Here is a 15,838-nt window from a genome sequence, read left to right on the forward strand (position 1 = left end):
TACATTCATTTCGGAGTGCGGAGGTTTTTACAACTATAAAAAAGAAGACGCAAAAGAAATGATTGATCAGTTTTTCCTCATAACATATTTTTAAATGCGTGGAAACAAAAAAGGATTAGAAAAATTTTAAAAGCAAATGAGACACTAGGAAAAATATCTACAAATTTAAAACCCATAAAGGATGATTACCTTAATATATAAAAGAAGTTATACAAATGAACAGGAAAAGGAACAACTCAATAGAAAAATGGGTGAAGAATACAAATGTATTAGAAACTGAAATTAACGGGATTCTTAAATATGAGTAAAATGCTAAACTTCTTGCATAATGTGGGAAATGCAAATTAAAAGTGCAATATACCATTTTTCTTCTTAGGCAAAATTCATAAAAGTATATGTATTTATATGCATATGTATAAGCGTATGCATTATGTAGATAGATGATAGAAAGAGAGAGAAAAAAAGAGAGAATATGCATCTGTACAATCTTCATTAAGAGCGGTTTGATGATAACAATAAGGCGGATTGTTTATTCCACTGATGTGCCGATGAGTGAAATGACACGTGTAAAAACGCATTCGTTTCCTTTCGGGCATCGTTTATATCAGCGTAAGATTGAAAACCCACAACTAGCAAAACTTGTTCCCTTCCCTCAGGAATCGCAGTTTTGTGTTTCTTTCTTATTGTCATTTTCTACGTGTGGCCTAGTTGTATGTTTGCTTCTAGGGAATGGCACGGAAAGTACAACTCAGTCCATCGTGACCCGAAGGAGAAGTTCTAAAGCTCTTTCATACCTTGAGAGTCTGGCCACGTATTTGCATGTGGCGACTATCAATTAGGAGAATAAACGTGATCGTATCATTATCGCCCTATTTAAAAGCCTACAAACTTGTAATTTTCTGACAGGATATTTAACGTGCATGAGGACGAGATGGTAAGAAGCTTTTCATCGCCTCTTCTTCCCTCGTCTCTCCCTTGTGTTTCACGCACATCCGGGGTTTTTAACACCCCACGCTGTTTCCGTGTCCTGACTTTCTCAGACACTTGCTGGGCCCGGGACCCACATCATCTCTGACGCGCATCTTCTCACTTCTCTACCACGCTCTTCCTTTTCTTTCTGCTCAGGTAGCACTCCCAACATCACTCTGTCATCAGACTTCACACGTATGACCTAAAAAGTGGTTGTCGCCTAAAAAATACCCAACTGAGCGAACGCCCTGCTGTACGCCTGATCCAGCCACGTCTAAGGCATCCATCCACTCGAGTAATCATATCGCTTCCTGGCTGGGCAGTGCTTTATGAGTGCTACCGTTTCTATCTTTGTGCTCGTGGAATAAAACAACAAATTAATACGACTGCAATTCTATCAATAATTTCTCAGAATTGTCCAGGTTCAGTTTTGGTAAAGAGAGTGAAGGTATTATTCTTTAACACCCATTTCAAAGATTTGGTGATCTCCTGGTCACTGTCATGTTCTGAAGAAAAATGAGTTTTGTTCATGGGTTGCTCAGTTTCATGATGGAGAAGTTGTAACATGAAATATTCAGTTACTGATGGACAGTGGCACTTTCTAACTGTTACTTTTCAGCTTTGGAGAGTACTTTTTCTTGGAGATAAGATGATCTTTACCACCGATGCATTTATCATTTACAGGCATAGAAATTTCAAATACAATTTTAAGATAAGTAACTTAAATATTAAAACATTGGGAAAAATAGTAAAAAATGAAAACAAGAAAGTAGCATGATTATAAAATGTATCATTATTTAAAGCATCATTCACGTGGCTTACATACATTAGAGAATGTTCTGGTATCTGTGATCTTGTCGAACATGACTTCTAATTCGGACGGCTTCATGTGATAGGGTGCAGACATTCCATGTGTATGTGCTAGGACACCCGTCCACACCGACCTTGGCAGGCAGTCCTTGACCTGCTGCGGTGACGAGCTAGAAAACTGGTATTCTCATAGAATTTGTAAAGAAATCAGCATTGGCACAGTTCTAATTTTAAAACTACAGACTCCGTTAGGATGTCACCACCTTTCCCACTAATATGCTTTTTCTGTTCCAGGATTAAGCACTCAGAGTGCCCGAGTAAAGTGCTTTTACTTGCTAAACCAAGATGCACATCTATTTTCCAATCTGGTAGCTGGAATGAGTGCTTGGAAAGCAATGCCGTAGAGATGCCATTTTGTCTTTCCCATCAAGGAATCAACTCACGTGGAACGCACCTTTGGACAGAATGAACACTAAGAGCTACTCGCTTAATCCACCTGCACAGGGAAAATCCTTACGGAACAGATGTCACCTGCTTGTGGAGCAGCCCGCTTACCAGCTCACGTCCATCTACGAAAACAATGTGCTCAGTACGCGGCCTCTCAACGTCCCTGCCCTTGAACTTCCACCAGCCTGCTTCAGTCCTCGGCTCCTGTTTTGTAACTAGAACCCAGCGTGAGGAAGGCCAGCTTCCGGGCTCAGGGAGAGCCGCGTCCTTTGTCCCCCAGCTGCTGAACTGACACATTGACTTGTATCAGATAGGAAACCTGAACTTCTTTGTAACTTATATCTTTATTTGCAAGATGAAAAAATTCATCTTGCCCATTTGCTTTACAAGGCTTGGCAGATAAATGAAATTTTAATATTGGCACTTTAATATCTTCCACGGGGGGATTACCTAAAGTCCCTGTTAGCAATCTTTTGTCACCTTTTCTTACATCTAAGAATGAATTTTAAGTACTTAAAAATGGCTATAAAATTATTAGAACTCCTTAAATAATGCAATATATATGTACTACGATACCTTTATACTCCATTTCATGAATAAAATTATTAAATGTTCCCAGTAATAGTCATATCACAGAAGACATTAAATTTTAATTTGATGTCCCACCGCTGCGCTCCTGAGATGTGAGCTCATGGCATGGATTTATAAATTAACTTTAATGTTTGTCAAGGAAACCAGTGTTTAGGGCCAGGTCATCGTAAGGCACAGATAAGCAGACGGTGAGTGCTCAGAGCCTCGGGCGTACAGCACGGGCCCCCACTGTTCTATGTAACTCACTGTGTCTCTGGCAAAGGCGGCTGCCAGCTAGACACCCTGTGCTGACCTTCCAAAGGACCGTCAGCCTGTAGACAACACGCTCACGAAGTCCAAACAGTCTCCAGAGCCGCTTCATTCCATGCAGTAGTGGGAACAGGATTCGCTTCCTTTCAGCCCAGATATTTCTTGGCTTTCTCCTCAAGGAACAGAAGCTTCTCTCCACAGTATCAGTGAAATCCTTCAGGTTCTGCTTGAGCCTCAGAATCAGCCAGCCTTTTCACACGGTTACTATGTTGGGGTTCTCCAGAAAAACAGAACCTATAGGAGGTGCAAAGCCTACGGTCATTTCAATGAGAGGTCTAACGATTTAATTTTTAAAGTGAGAAGACCAGGAGTCAACAAGGTCCGGGTTCAAACGAACAAATTTGGGGACATGAAGTCAAGTCTCACTATGTATCTTTAGATTTAAAAGCCCCAAATATTTAAAATTTGAGCGATTTATTGAATGCTATATCTTGAAAGAGCTGCTAGGTAGACTTCCCCTTCAGCGAGCCTCTTTTTTCCTTTATAATCTATCAAATTATCACTGAGAAGTTAACTTTTTTAAATAATTTTTTTTTTTACTCTGCTACATTTACTTTTCTAAAACATTTTTTATTAAGTTTTATATGAATTCAGAAAAGTCACGTATCGTTACATACCTCCATGGACCAGTCATACACCTGGATGAATTTGCTACAACTGAACTCGCTCAGGTGACCAACAAGCAGATCAAGGAAAGGGACCCGCCCTTACCCCCGTTCCCCTGGCATCTAACATCTCCATTGCTTTTGCCTGCAGACATTTATTTTTGTTATGTATGCAAACAGACGTATTCAAAGTAAGCGGAAGCACTCCCAGTTGGACTATAAGAAAATTTCTAACAGCGCTAGCAAGTAGAATAAATATTACTTTTCCAAGACGATCGGGTTATAACTTTCATCTATGGAAAGCTTGCTAGCCTGATGCTAAGAAAAAAAAATGATAGCAATTTATTAAAAAAACAACAAAGATCAAAAACCTTATGATAACCTTGTCATATGCAATATGGTGGTGAAAATTCACTATAAGAACTAGTGATATTGATTTTTTCAGAACTGTTAAGGTGTTACTTATTTTTATGATTCTAATAGTTTTTAAATGAAAAATGGCTCAGTAGTGAAGACTTTATTATGGTACATTTTTTTTCCATTAATGGAAAATATATGATATAATTCTCCCTGGGATATTTAAAGTTCAAATGAAGCTAGTATGCCATTTTTGTGTTTGCCAAGGTTTTCCTGGCGTGCCCGCTGCTCTCGGCTTTATGCAAATCAAAGAAAATTCAAATACATGTGTCTCAGAGTTTCTGGAAGTTTGTCGTATTTCCTGCTCCTATAACTGTGTGAACATAGACGTGCTAATTCATCTTTCTCAGCCATTGTTTATTCCTGTCACACCACCTGCCTCTAAGGGGTTTTAAAAGTATCGAAGGAGATGCCACCCGGGCACAGCACAGATGCTTCGAAATGATATCGTTACTAGTTTATTCATTATTTTTGTGTAACGTGGTATATATTTGTCACTTAGACCCAGGTCTAAGTAGAGCCAGAACGGGCGTGAGTCGGCTTGGCTTCGTAACCTACACCAGTGGCGACCATCTAGCTCGTAAACAATGTGATGCTAGTGAGTAAGGGGACAGACCTCTAGTGCCGGGGTTCAGACAACAATGGAGAACCCAGGTCCTGACGGTTCTGTCTTCCCAGTCGTCCCTGAGACCAGCCTCTCTGCTCTCCTGTCATTTTTGCGACTTCTCGTGCTAAGGGAGCCGTTCATCCCCGCGCCGTGGACCCAAACGCATCCCGGTGTCCCCTGGCCCTCAGATGACAGTGTTTACAACAGCACTCGCTGTCCTGTGCCCAAAGAGGCGGAATGGCCTACATTTCTACTTCCGTATTTTCCCATTAATAAACCTGCAAAACATTCAAAGTTGGTTCGAATATTCTGAGCAACCGTATGAACAGAGACAGCCGTTATTTTTCCATGACTCCCTGGCTTAATGCGCCCAACTGGAGAGAATAAAGTCGTGACACCTTAACATAAAACAAAAACGATTTCGTAGCGTTTCAGTCAAAAGATCTCGGTGAGAGGATGAGCGGGCGGGCGGTCAAACGGACAGGAAGAGTGACTTGAAGAGCGGTCCCCACCTGAGGGGTGGCCCTTATACACGCCTAGCGTGCAATCTTCTAGGGGGGCCGAGGCTTCTGTCTCGTCTCTGCCAGGATGTGCTTATCCTTCTTGAGATTTCTGGTATTTAATTGCTCTGAACCTCAACTCTGTGGTAGGTTCAGAAAGTTATGAATTTGTAGATCACCCAGTTTTCTTTCGTATAGTTTTTATGAAAAAGACACCTTTATCAGCTGTCTCCACCTTTGCTAGAAGCTGAAACTTCTGGCAGTAATTATTTGACCTTATACTTCAGAATTTGTAAAGAACAAAATACACGATGGACTTTTCCTGCGTTTGCTGACTCGGCCTTAATGTCCCGTAACGCCTTGAGGTAGTTTTCCCAAACTTGTCCATAAGATTAAGCATTATGCCGACATAGGCCTCGAACACATGGGCTCGTCCTGATTCTGCAGTTTTCAAGACAGTTGGCGCACTCAGCAGACTTTCTTAATTGGCATCTTTAATCGAAATATAGTTCTATTATGGAAATAAGTATATTAATGTATAAGTGTCAAACTAGTTAATAGATTTCTTTTTACTATTCCTGGAAGGATTATGAATACATCTGGAATACATTTTGAAAATTTTCAATTTATGCTTTATTTTATTGAGTGGCTTTTAAAATTTTAGGTTAATCTAATTTCTTGAAGAATGACTAAACTGATAAGTACTTATCGCACATTACGTCTAAGGATGTAGAACTGTAATAATGGCAGGAATGAAAAGATTCTAAACGGTATAATTTAAAAGGGAGGGTGACAAATGAAACATTTTAACGAAATACGCAATATGATTTGGTGAAATACTATTTGTAAATAAAAATCAATATAGAGGCAATAAATAATAAATTTATGTCAGTTTATCGAAGACTATCAGAACATCTCTAAGTGAAATTGGCAGTTTTTGTAACCAGCATAAACTCTCAATGCACTGTGTTTAAAGAGAAACTCATTATATTCCAAAGTAGTCTCTCGAGAAGTATTTAGCAAAGTGAACAAAATAGGAGTTTTCAAGGTGGCTGAGACGAATATCGATTCTGTGCTGTGACGCGGACGCGATTTTTCGACGACTTGGGTGCTTCGGTGGCAGAGGCAGGTGACTTTGTTCTTCGGCCCCAGAACCGCCTGGGACCGAGCGGGACCCACGAGGTCATCCGTGCCGAGTCCGGCCTCGCAGTTCTCGTCGCTGTCGTTTTACCTTTGCAGTGGGGACCTGAGCGTCCGCCCGAGGACGCGCGGCAGCGGGGTTGGGTACCCGGGCTGCTGTGCAGGTTCCCTCGCTCCCTGCGTTTATGCTCAGCTGCTGTCCCGGCTGGAGCGGCCACCAGGCGTTTGCACCGGGACATAGGCAGCTATAGGTGTCCGCTACGGGAGCTCGTCCAGGTGGGCGGAGTCACGGTGGCTGCGGTTCCTTCTGAGCCTCATGCATGCGTCACTGGGTCGTAGAGCATGGGCTGTTTCAAGCCAGAGCGGCACCGGAGCAGCCCTCTGGGGCCTTGCAGGGTCATTTGGGAGAGCATCTGGGGCCCTTTAGAAAGGTTTTACCCCCAGAGAAGATGTCACGATCACCTATTTCAGACTCCGTGGCAGCTCTGGCGCCCAAGCGAGACACCCAGGCTTTCCCCCACAAAGTGGCTGCTGTAAGCCGAGGACCTACATCCCTGTCACACGGGGCGGAACCTCCCTGGTACCTGGGCACCACGCTCCCCCACCGACACGTTTGCGAAGGTCCCTCTTAACCCTCAGCCAAGGCCGCGTTTCCTACCTTCTCGTGTTATCACATCGCCATGGGACAGCTTTTGGGGAGCAATGACTTTGTTCGAGAATAACATCCCTGTGATGTAAATGCCTGTCTCATGTGGGTGTGGCTGTCTGGACAAGTGATATATATACATATATACGTGTGTGTGTGTGTGTGTGTGTGTGTATTTTTTATCAGTGGTCCTAAATTTCAGCATTCTGAACAATTCCTCATGTCTATAACACTGCTTCCTGAATTTATAATGGAGGCATCAGATCTAGAGGAGTCTGGTGAGAGCTGCTGCTTTGGGGAGATGAAAGGAAGTAAGGTCCGTCCAGCTCCGGACTGCGTATCAGCCCCCCGATGACACACGCTCTGGGTTTCAAGAACACGCTGCCGTCTCTGTGACAGTGCATTCCGAGCAGGCCGCAGCCTTGGGGACTGAAGCCAAGGCGGAACACGGAATCCGAACCCTCACCTGTCATGGAAAGCGCACCAGGTATCAGCAGGTGAGCTCACTGAGCTCAGATCTGGCGTGTCACTCGGCTTCCCCATAAGCGAGCTGACGGATGATAAATGGGTAGATAAAAATTAGTGAATGAGGGAAGTAAACATATATATCTTCGATCAAGAAAAATAAGGAACCATCAAAGTGATTCTTAGTAGCAATAAACTATACTCATAAATGTAAACCATTTGGATTCCAGATAAATTTAGTTTCTCAAAACAAATTTATCTCTGTCTTGCTGTGAAAATATGTATAAACTTGCATCTCATATTTGAAAATGAAATAGCTACATAATAGTTCCTTCAACAAAATGAATATGGGGAAAATTTTTTTCTGCCTTTATGTTTATATTTACTTTGGTAAATTTTTCCTGACATTGGAAATAATAGGATATGTTTTTGTATTTTATATATTTAGAGTCGAAATAAGTGTATATAAATGGTTAAACACGTAGATGAAGACATTCTGGTACTGTGTTACTCATGGGGTGCCGGTACTAACTTTCTAAGAGCTGGTTAGCAGTTGCCATCGTTAAAACGTGGGATCTGGTGACAAAGAACCTGGCTACCTTAATTTGTCGGTCTTGTCTGACCCCAGACAACTTACTGAATTCAATAAGCCAAAAATACATCATTCTGGGCAGAATGGTCCTTCCCTCCTGCCACCGACATTCACTTGCTCTAGCGCTAACCCCAGGCCCTCAGACTATACCTGTACTTCCAGACTGAGTCTTTAAAGAGATGATTACCTTAAAATGAAGTCATGGGACTAGGTCCTCATCCAACACGACTAGTGTCCTTCTAAGAAGAGGAAATTCGCGTGCAGACACACACAGAGGAGCACCGCGTGTGGACACAGGGAGGAGAAGCCGGCGTTTAAGCCACGCGGAGAGGTCTTGAGAGGACCCACCCCGCCGACACCGTGAGCTCTGCCTTGGAGCCCCCAGAACTGTGAGGACATATCACTGTCACCCAGTCGGCGGTGACAGTGCTAGCAGACTAGGGCCCGAGCACTCTCTGAAAAATGAAAACAAGGAAACAGTTCTGATGATGAAGTGAGTTTTCACGGCTCATTGATACTTCATTTGGACCCCGTTGTGCTCCGTAATTTTGGTGGCATATCCGGCCTCTTCAGTCATCACTTACAGGTGACAACATGCGGCTCCAAATGGGCCGCTGCCTGCGGTGGGCGTAAGCGGACCTTGTCCGTGGCTATCTTCTGCGGCCCTTTTTTTTTTTTTTAAATTTCAGCCATTGTATTTTTTTTACCCCTAAAATGTCCAATCTGGGTCTTTTTATATCTTCCATCGCTCTACTTAACATGCTCAACGTTTATCTTCTTACATATGGAAGAAAGCCATAATAACAGCTTCAAAGTCATTTTGAATTAATTCTACCATTTGAGTCATTCTGGATCGGCATCTAATGATCGATTTTTTCTCATTTGTCTGGGTCGTGGTGTATGCCGCTGTCGAATGTCTTTATCTGTTGGTCAGTTGCCAAGTCCTATGTGTGTTACTGCCGGCACCTGACAGAAAGGACCAGAAACCTGTAGCCCAGGGCTCACCTTACATTGAAGCCTGGGCAAATACCTTTCTGAGTATGTGGCTGCTTCTCCTGGACTTCTGGATCTGTCCAAAGTGCTGCGGAGGGAGGCGGGGCTGTCACTAACTCCCGGGTGAATGCCCGGCTTTGTCCCCTCTGCCCTGCTGTGTCATGGCCCAGCCTCAGGCAGTCAGCCCATGCACTGCTGTGCACCACGCTTAAGAGTCACATGGGCCCCTCTCTGGAACGCCGAAGCTTTGTCACTGTACCTCTTTCTCTGTGGTCCTGTCTTGAAACTCCAGCTGCCTTGGATTTTTCTGGGTGCCCGGCTCCGCCTTTTCCATCCAGTGAGCCTGCCAGTCCCTACTGAGTGTCTGCATACGGGTCTGTGGCCTGGGAACTCTCTGCCAGACGTTATCTGGGGCTATCACAGAGTCCACTTTATTACCCCCAAATCAAGGATTGGTGTCCTGAGCTGCCTAATGTCCAGGGTCCAAAAGTCGTTTTTCTGTCTTTCCTCTATGACGTGAGGGAGTTCAAACAGGAGATGCTTTTACTGAACATCGAATGTAGGTTAACAAGTTTTTTCTTTCCAGACTTTAAAGACGTTCAATTTATTCTTGCTTCCAACGTTTCTTTTGAGAATTTATCTGTCAATAAAACTGTCATTTCATTTAAGATTGTATGTTCTTTTCAAGATTTTTCTCTTTCTCTTTGATTTTCCAGTGGCTTTGGTGTCTCTACCTACACCTTGTCTTCACCTACACCAGGTGAACACACTTTCCGTGAAAGTTGGGTTGATGTATTTCACCAGTTTTGAAATATTCTTAAGCATTACTTACATTTTTTTGTTTATCTGATTTTTAAAATTAATTGGCTTACAGTAGTTCAATGTACTTTTATGATGTTTCAGAATCTCTGCACAGCCTGTGGTTATGTCCTCATTCTTATTTTATTATAGTTTCTCTAGTTTTTCTCTTTTTTTCTTATTGTTTGCTTGGTTGTTTTTGTGAATCTCACCATAATTATTTCTATTTCACTCTTCTTCTTTCAGAAGACAAACACGTAGTACTGTCTCTCTTTTTCATTGAATTCGAATTTCGCTTCTTTGCTGTCACATTTATTATTTAAGATTTTCCACTATATTTTTTCCTTACTGAGATGAATATGTAGTTTGTCAAGTTTTTAATAGACTTTGAGAACAGTTTTGGATTTACAGAATATTTGCAAAGAAAGTAAAGAGAGTTCCCCTATATCTTGCACCCAATTTTTGCCATTATTAACATATTAATGTAGTACACAATTTCAGTTAAAAAAAAAAACAAAACAATATTGACACCTTAGCAACTGAAGTCTATACTTTGTAATTCAGCCCTCTGGTACTTGAGTTCATCTTCTCTGGTGAACTTGGCCTCATCCTTGCCTTAGCTGCTCGTCCCCATGGTTTAACCCTGGGGCTATATCATCACGTATTCCTTCCCCCAGAATTTCATCTGAAAAATTTCACTCTCCTCCTCCTGACTCCCACAAAAGTTTAGCCCCAAATTGTTTCCAATGCATTGATCCTGCGTTTGTAACCCCTACGGCCTTTCTTTTCTGTATTTCCCTATTTATTAAGTTTTAATTCATCGGTCAGTCCTCATTACGCTTCCTGGGCCTACGGTCAAGGTTATCTCTATCCCTCGATAGGGCGATACAAACTCTGGTTAGATTCGTGTCTGTGGCCGCCCCCCACCATATACTCTGGCAGATGTCGTGACTGAAGAAAAGCGTGTGACGATGTTGAAAGGGATCCTGTCCACCCACCGCCCCTGCGCCGACCTGAGTTTCCGACTCTGTCTGACGGTCTCGCTGGGCTTCCGCATCCCGTTTCCTCCTGACGCTCTACACTCACCTGTTCACCTCCAGCATTGCTTCCCCGTCCAGTCTCAGCCGATAATCTCAGTGATCATGTCACCGAGGAAACCGACATGCCTGCTTCCTGCGACACGTGCACATGTATGTTCTAGCTTCTCTCTTGCTACCACGGCTGTTGCCATTATGTTATCGTTATGATGTTTACAGGTGGGACATTCCGGTTAAGACCGAACCCTCAGCTGGATTATTCGTCTTGCTATAATGCTGTCCCTTTCAATGTGTTCTCAGCACAGCAGCCAGAGGGATTCTGTCTGCAAGGATGTCAGGTCGTGTTGCTACGTCACGCAATTGGTGAATCTATGTAGAAGAGATTCTAGTTTATTCAGAAAGAGTCACTTTTTTCCTGGAATCCTGGTCTCACCACCAGGGCCCCTGTATAATCTGTTTCGGCTCCTCACTACCATGAACACAGCCTACACCTCACACTCCAGAACTTTCCTACTTCTGAAATACAATGAGTCAGGTTCTCTAATCTTACCGTGACATGCTGTTTATGTGTAAGTAAATATCCATATAAATCTATATACTTATATTTAGTATATAAATTATATCACATAAAATATGTATTATAATATATATTTATAATATAATATATTTAAAATACAATATATATTTATTATATATATATCCATATCTATCTATCTATCTATCTATCTATCTATCTATCTATCTATCATCTATATATATCTGCTGGGCTACTGAGTTTTCTTGGAGAATTTCAGTCAAAAGCCCAAATTTATTCTACTGTAAATTCATGATCATAATTTCATCTGGACCACCCTGTCCTCCGTCACCTTTATTTTGCAAGTCCGTTCTCTTCCCCGTTATCCACAGTTGCTATTTTGCACATCTTCTTTATTCTTCACGTTCAGACATTTCCTGCTTTCTCTTAACAGAGGACCTTAATTTATCTAAAGTGAAAACGCAATTTTTAGGCCGACGCTTCCAAAACAACAGCCTCGCCTGCAAACTCCCCTCGCTGTCACAGACGGAGGCGTCTCTTCCCCGGGGCTAATCCCTTCTCTTACTGTTTGGAGCACGTTCCTTCCTGATTGTCCAGAACCTCGGCCCTTGTGAACCCACGGTCCGTCGTGTTCTTTTCTCACTGCTACTTCTCAGTGTCCTTGTCACCGCCATGTCCTCACCTTGTCCCGTCAACGTCGCTGGTCCCTCCACTGTCTGCCACACGCCCTCTACCTTCTAGTGTGTCCATACCTTCTAGTGGCATCCATAAACGATGCCTCCTTAACACACATCGCGAGGTGCTCTCTCCACGAAGCTCCTGCTGTGTGTCACGAGTGTTTTCGAGACTCCCATACGTGGACGAGCCACACCCACCTTAACCTGTCCAAAATCTTCTCCCTCGATCTGCTCTTCTGACTCTGATTGTAATGAAAGTCACGGCCATCTGCAAGTTTGCCGTAACTTGCAACAGGGGTGTTATCTTGAACTCCTCACTCTAAATTTTCTCACATTCGAAGAACGTGCTTTGCAATTTCCACATCCTATAATGCTCGTATCTACTCACTTAATTCACTTCACACTCACCCTGGCACCATCATCTCTTACCTAAATTTTCCAACACACCTCACACCGGTCTCGTGTCCTCAAATATTGCCTTCCTTCTTCCCCTGATTTACAATGCATCCGGGCTGATCTATCTTTAACCAACATACACGCAAGTTACTTTCAATACCCAGTAATGATTTCTTTAGCCTTCAAGTTCAATTCGAACTCATTGACATGGTTTATAACGGTCTACGTGGTCCTGCTTGCTTTTATTTCACAGACTGTCTCATCATCGAATCCCCTGCACGCTCTTCCCAGATGAACCAAAATATCAGTTTAATTCTCGTTACATCATGTTGTCATTTGCCTTTGGAATTTATTATATACTTTACACCTGCCTAGAATACTTCTTCCCCTTCTCCCCACCTTCTCACAGCTGGACTTGTTTACCGGGTGATATTCAAGGTCGTGGGAATCAGATTCTCTTGTTTGGTGCTTCCCCAGCACTTGGCGCCCCCTCACCCCATTTATCATACTTGTTCTGTTTGAAGAATCGTCTGTTTAACCAACAATATTGCATTCTCTCTGAGAGCAGGGACAATGCTTTGCTTGTAAATCATGTTTATCTTTACACACTGACAAAGGAGAGACATTCAATAATTAGTCGTAGGATGAATTAACCGATTTTTTTCAGTTACTAAATATAAAACGTATTATTCTAAAGAAGATATTTTAACTCTCCTTAAATATTAAAATAGCTTTCACAAGAAAAATGAATTAAATTTATCGTATGGTTTTATAGTGCTTTCGAATCAGGATTAGAAAGCAAAAAAATATGAAAAAGAAAATCAACTGGAATATAAGGAGGGAAGTACCCCCTAAGGGTTAGAGAGGTCTGCAAATAGAATGGGTTAGCTCGGGGGTGAGTCAGCGCCCCCAGATCAGAGGCTGGACCTTGACGGCGGAGGAATAAAGTAAAGGCAATTCATTCTTAGCTTGTCTCATCAGGATTTCACAAAATTGTGCTGCATTATGAATAGTTTGGAGGCACTAAAAAGGGTTGAGAGTCACTTACATATTACCCAACGCCTGTATTCAGTTTTGCCCAAGGCGGCCAGAGAAACAGTGCCAGGAGCTGTTGTCACTTTATGTTAAGGCCCATCCTCCCCAAGGCTGCGACTAGGTGACACTGCCCTTGGGAGGTCAGCCTCTTGGGAAGGGGGTGATAACTTCCTGCCCCCCAGCGGGAGCCCCTGGTTTTCATTTCACACTGAGCCCACAAAGTAAGTAGCCGGCACTGTCTGGAAGCCAAATACATATGTATCTAAAAAGTAACTTGTAAGTCAAATGGAGCCAGTCAGTGATAGGCATGGGCGTGCTTACGTGTGCGAATGCTGTATTTGGGGTTTAATAAAATACATTTTCATATGGATAATCTGGGAAAGACAAATGAGAAGTTTAAAACAACAGTAGATGCTGTAGGGAGAGAAATAGTTTAGCATCAGAAATGTGAGGTATATATTCATGCGTGAGTTTGACATAATATTAAAGATATAAATATGTATTTTAATCAACCTGTTAGCAAAACACCCTTGAGAAATGTGTGGTGCTTTCGCACTGCGCCCCTTGGCTGTTTGTCTCTGAGCTTCGTGTTTCTTAGCGACATTATTCCGCAGTAGCCAAGAATCTCGGGTTAATTCCACCTACAGCTTCTGCTAGTTCACGTCTCTGGAAGATTATTCAAGCGCATAAAGTGAGTAGTTGGTGGCAGGACTAAAACGATCAGTTCTAGCTTCTTAAATTTGGTTTAAAAAATAATAACAATTAACATTTAATTCACATTGCTACAGATTGTTTTTTGCTTCTAAGGTCCAATATTGCTTTCTCTCTGTCGACCCACCATCTACAAGGCTTATGAGCTCTTGCATATCTCCAATGAATGCAAATAAACCAGGATTTGTCTGGATAAGATGCATGCCAGTAACTTTCCATGAAATACTAATTGATTAAGTTTCAAGTGCTCAACCACGTTTTTGGCCCATTACCTCTTGGGACTAATTCATGGGAATTAAATGATACATTAACGTATAGGTCAAATTGAAATGTGCTACCACAGGCAGGAATTTTCACTCAAATTTGCCATTCTGCTGGAAATAAACCTCTCCTCTTACGTTTTAGCACTCTGAATCCAACGTCCCGGTTCTGTGGGGCCTGACGACATATCCTACAGGGTGACAGATTCTCTCAGACAGGGAACCATGTGCAGACATTTTCCCAGAAAACGCTGCTGTAGATGCTGCCTGTTATAAACAGCGGGCTTCCTAGCAACCAACATATTACAAAGAGTTTGTCTAAATCGAGGTCAGCAGCCAAGCGTGGGACAGTTTAGTCCATGTAGATATGACCTCTCTTACAATTTTGCTACTTCAATGCTTTCCAAAGACAATATCTATAGAGCTCTGGAAGTGCAAAAGAAGAAAGCAAATGTATGTTAGTCAAGATTCAAAAACCTTTCTAGGTGAATCTAAAGGGTTGGCTGCGTCTTTGAATAAACACATGACTCAGCAACCCCTTTCCTAGTTAAATCATTAAAGAAATCCACGCACTTGCGCAGCGATGGATGCATCCGAGAATGTTTATGGATACGATATTTGTAATAGCACGTGATGGAAACTATCCAAATGGTTCCTGGCAATAAAAATTAATACACGCATTATCATGCGTTATGGATAAGAATAATGTTCAGCTATAAAAAAAAATAAATTTATAACAATAAGATGAATCTCACATTTGTTGAGACAGGAACACGAGACACAATAATACATATTACTATGTGAATTCACTTCTATAAATTTTAAAAAGAGGCAGAACTAAGCACAGTGTTACAGTGAAGATACATGTTTTCATTGAAGGAGACAAAAAAAGTTAATCATAAAAAGAGTTTTGAGGGGTTGGCTGTGTTTCTCAGTCTAGTTGGTAATTCCATAAACGCTCGTTATATGCTAATTTATTAATCTGTGCGTTCATGTTTTAGGAAGTTTTCTATATCCGTTGTTATATTATAAGTAAGAATATCAATATGACTAAACCAGGACAGTTCCTCCCGATATATGTACCTTTCAATATCTAAATTTGACCTTAATTTAAATAAAATATCATGTTATCTAATTAAATGTTCATTTCATTTAAAAAAAATTTTTTTTACTACAAACTCCAAAATTCCTGTTTTCTCTAATTTGTCTTTCATTTTTTCCTATAATCATTTTAAATTTCTGTTTTTTAAATGCTTTTCTCATCTCCATCTCTCACCATCATTACTGAGCATTTTACA

Source organism: Pteropus medius, unplaced genomic scaffold, assembly GCF_902729225.1.
Source record: "Pteropus medius unplaced genomic scaffold, Ma_sr-lr_union100, whole genome shotgun sequence".
Taxonomy (NCBI): domain Eukaryota; kingdom Metazoa; phylum Chordata; class Mammalia; order Chiroptera; family Pteropodidae; genus Pteropus; species Pteropus medius.